This window comes from Festucalex cinctus, chromosome 8 (genome assembly GCF_051991245.1).
Source record: "Festucalex cinctus isolate MCC-2025b chromosome 8, RoL_Fcin_1.0, whole genome shotgun sequence".
In the NCBI taxonomy this organism is placed as follows: Eukaryota; Metazoa; Chordata; class Actinopteri; order Syngnathiformes; family Syngnathidae; genus Festucalex; species Festucalex cinctus.
In genome coordinates, this window is record NC_135418.1 from 3421382 (window position 1) to 3428785 (window position 7404).

Consider the following 7404-nt stretch of genomic DNA (forward strand, 5'->3'; position numbering starts at 1 on the left):
ATAATAAGAATAATAATAATAACTAGAGCTGCGAGCAGCTATAAAGGGCCCTCGCAACCCGGGCCACGTTGGGGTACTTGCACGTCGGGGTACTGGCACGTTGGGGTACTGTCAAATAGGACAAGGACCATCTAAAATGTTTTTGACAAGCCTTGTATGTGCAAAGTTTAATCAAAACGCAAAATATGGTGTGCAATTCCCAAAATAAATTCAAAATGGCGGACTTCCTTTTAGGTTTAGCATACGGCTACAGAATACTTTTTGTAGGTCTTAAGCTAATAGGTATGCCTCCCAGTTTTCACAAATCTAGGTCAAGTCATCTTTAGTTGTGTATCGCTTGAATCATACAATTGGAAATGCTCCATAAAAATGCATAGAGGGCGCTATTGAGCACAACGTTGGGTTACTTGCACGTCAGGGTACTGGCACGTTGGGGTACTGTTACATGGAACAAGGACCATTTAAAATGTTAGTTTTTTCCATGCCTTGTCTGTGCAAAGTTTAATGAAAGAGGCCAAAAATGATGTATAATTCCCAAAATAAAATCAAAATAGCGGACTTCCTCTTTGGTTTGGCAAATGGCTACATAATACTTTTTTGTAGGTATTAGGCTGATAGGGGTCTGTCCTAATTTTCACAAATCTAGCAGAATCATACAATCGGAAATACTTCATAAAAATGTCTAGAGGGCGCTATTTATTGCAAATTGCACAATAAATCTCTAAAAATTCATGTTCATGACAAGTCTGATGTGTTTGCAAAGTTTCATAAGTTTTCACACATGTATAGATAAAAAAACAAAGCAGCACTTCACTTGGCAAACTGCATCGCTATAGCAGCAGCGTGCGACAAATTAAAAAACTTTTGATAACTTTGCATCTTAAACATCTTAAGATGAAACACACCAAGTTTGAAGACGGTCGGATGAACTTTGTACGAGGAGTTCGTTAAAATATGACAACTGAAAAAGGCCACAAAAAATGGCAACAAATCCCATCGTAAATCAAAATGGCAGACTTCCTGTTTGGTTTATCACATGGTTCCAAGAGACTTTTTTGTACATCGTGGGCTCTTATGTATGCCTGCAAATTATCATAGCGCTAGGTGAAACGTACAACCGGGAATGCTTCGTTAAAGAGGAGTTTTCTAGCTCAAAATGTGATGCCCGGCCCCTGGGGGACTTCCTGTTGGGTTTAGCACATGGCACCAAGAGACTTTTTTGTACACTGTGGGCTGTTACATATGTCTACAATTTTTTGTAGCTCTAGCTACTTCGTACAACTGGGAATGCTTCATTAAGAGGGATTTTTTTCCTTTGCAAAAAGTGCATGCCACGACAACAGCGTGCGACGAAATAAAGAGCTTTCAATAACTTTTCATCCTCAACATCTTAAGATGAGTCACACCAAGTTTGAAGATGATCGGATAAACTCTGTAGGAGGAGTTCGTTAAAATATGACCCCTATGAAATGGCCCAAAAAATGGCAACACATTCCAAAGTAAATCAAAATGGCGGACATCCTGTTAGGTTTAGCATATGGTTCAAAAAGAGTTTTTTGTACCTCGAGGGCTGTTATATACCTCTACAAATTTTGGTAACTCTAGGTGAAACGTACAGCCGGGTATGCTTTGTTAAAGAGGAATTTTTTTAGCTTAAAATGTGATGCCCGGCCCCTGGGGGACTTCCTGTTGGGTTTAGCACAGGGCACCAAGAGACTTTTTTGTACATCTTGGGCTGTTACATATGTCTACAAATTTTCGTAGCTCTAGCTGCTTCGTACAACTGGCAATGCTTCTTTAAGGATATTTTTTTTCCTTTGCAAACAGTGCATGCCATGACAACAGCGTGCGACGAAATACAAAGCTTTCAATAACTTTTCATCTTCAACATCTTAAGATGAATCACACCAAGTTTGAAGATGATCGGATAAACACTGTAGGAGGAGTTCGTTAAAATAAGACCCCAATGAAATGGCCAAAAAAATGGCAACACGTTCCAAAATAAATCAAAATGGCGGACTTCCTGTGAGGTTTAGCATATGGTTCAAAAAGAGTTTTTTGTAGGTCATAGCCTGTTACATATGTGTACAAATTTTCGTAGCTCTAGATTAAACGTACAACCGGCAATGCTTCGTGAAGTAAGAATTTTAAACTCTAAATTTGATGCGTCGCCGACGTCATATAGTATATCAAAAACTTTAGATTTTTTACAATGATGTTGTCCCAGGTGTTGAGATGGTCCATCCCAAGTTTGAAGTTAATCGGGTTAACCGTGTAGGAGAAGCGGGCAAAAGTATGACCCCTGTAAATGTGCAAAACTGGGCCAAAATTGGACAGTCAGATGATCATACCTCACTTTCTGTCTATTTTAGGGTACACACATCAAAGAGGTTTTTGTTCATCTGGATGTGCTACGGGTGCCACACAATTTTCGTCGCCATAGGACAATCGTAGCGGGACAGGGATCCGTTTAACCTATGGAGGTGGCGCTATGGAGCCATTTTTCAGTTATCATGTATGGCGACTTTAAAATATCAAATTTTTCGCCAGGCCTGATGTGCGTGTAAAGTTTGGTGAGTTTTTGTTCACGTTTAGCGTCTCAAAAATGCGATTGTTTGCGGAGAAGAATAATAATAAGAATAATAATAATAAGAAGAATTCCTACAAAAACAATAGGGCCTCGCAGCGGCACCGCCGCCGCCGCTGCTCGGGCCCTAACTAGAGCTGCGAGCAGCTATAAAGGGCCCTCGCAACCCGGGCCACGTTGGGGTATTTGCACGTCGGGGTACTGGCATGTTGGGGTACTGTCAAATAGGAAACCATCTAAATTGTAAACGTTTTTGCCATGCTTTGTGTTTTTAAAGTTTCATGGAAAGGCCAAAAACGATGCACAATTAACAAAATAAAATCAAAATGGATTGGCACATGGCTATATAGAATACTTTTTGAATATATTCGGCATGCCTGCCAATATTCACACATCTAGCTGAATCATATAATCGGAAAGACTTCATAAAAATGTCTAGAGGGCGCTATTGAGCCATTTATTACAAATTGCACAACAAATCTCTAAATAAAATATTCATGTTCCAGACAGGTCTGGTGTGTGTGCAAAGTTTTGTGAGTTTTCACCCATATTTAGACTCTCAAAAAAGCATTTTTCTTCACAAACAATGCATGGCTACAGCAAAGGAGTGTGACAAAATAAAAAAATTCAATAACTTTTCATCTTAAATATCTTAAGATGAAACACGCCAAAGAATGAAGACGATCTGATAAGTTCTGTTGAAAATATGACCCCTATAAAAGGCCCCAAAAAATGGCTACAAATACCAAAGTAAATCAAAATGGCAGACTTCCTTTTTGATTCAGCATATGGCTTTAGAAACCTTTTTGTAAGTCTTAGGCTGATAGGTATCCCAATTTTTACAAATCTAGCTGAATCATAAAACACAAAACATTTGCAAAAGCTTCATAAAAATGTCTAGAGGGCGCTATTGAACCATTTATTGCAAATTGAATAAGAAATCTCTAAAATATTCATGCTGATGACAAGCCTGATGTGTGTGTAAAGTTTCATGAGTTTTTGCACATGTTTAGAACAAAACAAAAAAGCAGCATTTTACTTGGCAAACAATGCATCGCCATGACAACGGCGTGCGACGAAATAAATAACTTTCGATAACTTTGCATCTTAAACATCTTAAGATGAAGCACACCAAGTTTAAAGACAGTCGGATAAATTTTGTAGGAGGAGTTCGTTAAAATATGACCCCTAAAAAAGGCCACAAAAAATGGCTACAAATCCCAACGTAAATCAAAATGGTGGACTTCCTGATTGGTTTAGCATATGGCTCCAAGAGACTTTTTTTGTACATCCTGAGCTCTTATGTTTTCCTGCAAATTATCATAGCTTTAGGTGAAACGTACAACCGGGAATGCTTTGTCTGTTTAATCAAAACGCAAAATATGGTGTGCAATTCGATGCATTGCTATGTCAACAGCGTGTGACAAAATAAAAAACTTTCGATTACTTTGCATCTTAAACATCTTAAGATGAAACACACCAAGTTTGAAGACAGTCGGATAAATTTTGTAGGAGGGGTTCGTTAAAATATGACCCCTGAAAAAGGCCACAAAAAATGGCAACAAATCCCATCATAAATCAAAATGGCAGACTTCCTGTTTGGTTTAGCACATGGTTCCAAGAGACTTTTTTGTACATCATGGGCTCTTATGTATGCCTGCAAATTATCATAGCGCTAGGTGAAACGTACAACCGGGAATGCTTCGTTAAAGAGGAGTTTTTTAGCTCAAAATGTGATGCCCGGCCCCTGGGGGACTTCCTGTTGGGTTTAGCACATGGCACCAAGAGACTTTTTTGTACATCCTGGACTGTTACATATGTCTAAAATTTTTCGTCGCTCTAGCTGCTTCGTACAACTGGGAATGCTTCATTAATAAGATTTTTTTTCCTTTGCAAAAATTGCATGCCACGACAACAGCGTGTGACGAAATAAAAAACTTTCAATAACTTTTCATTTTCAACATCTTAAGATGAATCACACCAAGTTTGAAGATGATCGGATAAACTCTGTAGGAGGAGTTTGTTAAAATATGACCCCTATGAAATGGCCAAAAAAAATGGCAACACATTCCAAAGTAAATCAAAATGGCGGACGTCCTGTTAGGTTTAGCATATGGTTCAAAAAGAGTTTTTTGTACATCGAGGGCTGTTATATACCTCTACAAATGTTGGTAACTCTATGTGAAACGTACAGCCGGGTATGCTTTGTAAAAGAGGAGTTTTTTAGCTCAAAATGTGATGCCCGGCCCCTGGGGGACTTCCTGTTGGGTTTAGCACAGGGCACCAAGAGACTTTTTTGTACATCTTGGGCTGTTACATATGTCTACAAATTTTCGTAGCTCTAGCTGCTTCGTACAAATGGGAATGCTTCTTTAAGGATATTTTTTTTCCTTTAAAAACAGTGCATTCCATGACAACAGCGTGCGACGAAATACAAAGCTTTCAATAACTTTTCATCTTCAACATCTTAAGATGAATCACACCAAGTTTGAAGATGATCGGATAAACACTGTAGGAGGAGTTCGTTAAAATAAGACCCCAATGAAATGGCCAAAAAAATGGCAACACGTTCCAAAATAAATCAAAATGGTGGACTTCCTGTTAGGTTTAGCATATGGTTCAAAAAGAGTTTTTTGTAGGTCATAGCCTGTTACATATGTGTACCAATTTTCGTAGCTCTAGATTAAACGTACAACCGGCAATTCTTCGTGAAGTAAGAATTTTTAAACTCTAAATTTGTTGCGCCGCCGCCGTCATATAGTATATCAAAAACTTTTCATTTTTCACAATGATGTTGTCCCAGGTGTTGAGATGCTACATCCCAAGTTTGAAGTCAATCGGGTTAACCGTGTAGGAGAAGCGGGCAAAAGTATGACCCCTGTAAATGTGCAAAAATTGGCAAAAATTGGACATTTAAATACTCATACCTCACTTTCTGTCTATTTTAGGGTACACACTTCAAAGAGGTTTTTGTTCATTGGGATGTGCTACAGGTGCCACACAATTTTCATAGCCGTCGGACAATCGTAGCGGGACAGGGATCCGTTTAACCTATGTAGGGGGCGCTAAGGAGCCATTTTTCTGTTATCATGTATGGCGACTTTAAAATATCAAATTTTTCGCCAGGCCTGATGTGCGTGTAAAGTTTGGTGAGTTTTCGTTCACGTTTAGTGTCTCAAAAATGCGATTGTTTGCGGAGAAGAAAAAGAAGAATAACTAGAGCTGCGAGCAGCTATAAAGGGCCCTCGCAACCCGTGCCACGTTGGGGTATTTGCACGTCGGGGTACTGGCACGTTAGGGTACTGTTTCATAAGAAACCGTCTAAATTGTAAATGTTTTGCCATGCTTTTTGTGTTTGTTCACATTGCTATGGAATGCTTTGTCGAGGTATTCGGCTGATAGGTATGCCTCCCAATATTCACACATCTAGCTGAATCATATAAAAAAAAAAAATTCTTTGCAAACAATGCATCGCTACAGCAAAGGCGTGCCACGTTGGGGTACTTGCACGTCGGGGTACTGGCACGTTGGGGTACTGTCAAATAGGACAAGGACCATCTAAAATGTTTTTGACAAGCCTTGTGTGTGCAAAGTTTAATCAAAACGCAAAATATGGTGCGCAATTCCCAAAATAAATTCAAAATGGCGGACTTCCTTTTAGGTTTAGCATACGGCTACAGAATACTTTTTGTAGGTCTTAAGCTAATAGGTATGCCTCCCAGTTTTCACAAATCTAGGTCAAGTCATCTTTAGTTGTGTATCGCTTGAATCATACAATTGGAAATGCTCCATAAAAATGCATAGAGGGCGCTATTGAGCACAACGTTGGGTTACTTGCACGTCAGGGTACTGGCACGTTGGGGTACTGTTACATGGAACAAGGACCATTTAAAATGTTAGTTTTTTCCATGCCTTGTCTGTGCAAAGTTTAATGAAGAAGGCCAAAAATTATGTATAATTCCCAAAATAAAATCAAAATAGCGGACTTCCTCTTTGGTTTGGCAAATGGCTACATAATACTTTTTTGTAGGTCTAGCATAATCATACAATCGGAAATGCTTCATAAAAAGGTCTAGAGGGCGCTATTTATTTCAAATTGCACAATAAATCTCTGAAAATTCATGTTCATGACAAGTCTGATGTGTTTGCAAAGTTCCATGAGTTTTCATGTGTATAAAAAAAAAAAAGCAGCACTTGACAAACAATGCATTGCTATGGCAACAGCGTGTTACAAAATAAAAAACTTTCGATTACTTTGCATCTTAAACATCTTAAGATGAAACACACCAAGTTTGAAGACAGTCGGATAAATTTTGTAGGAGGGGTTCGTTAAAATATGACCCCTGAAAGTTTTTCCTTGCCCGGTTGGAGGGTTAGATCAGGGGATGTCGCAACTTGTTTGTGGTTAAGTGCTACAGAAGTAAATGTGTCTTAACAACCTCATGATTGAATGTGTTTTCAATTCTCTAGGATGTGATTGGATTGTATCAATTAAATGTTCTTATAACTGATTCAGTGAGTAGTAAAAATAGTGTGTCAAGTATAATGACATGAAATATAAGGAATACAAAAAACAAAACAAGAACCCTCTAAATTACACATTTTGTTCCAGGCTTTATGTGCGTGCATAGTTTGAGTATACACCTAGGTTTAGGCCAGGAGTGTTCAAACCTTTTGCAAAGAGGGCCGGGTATGGTAAGGTGAGAATGTGTGGGGCCTAATCAACCATTTAGTTTAGCCTGACATAATTTTTTTACATGCATATGTAAATATATATATGTGGACAAATGTGTACATATGTCTACAAATTTTTGTAG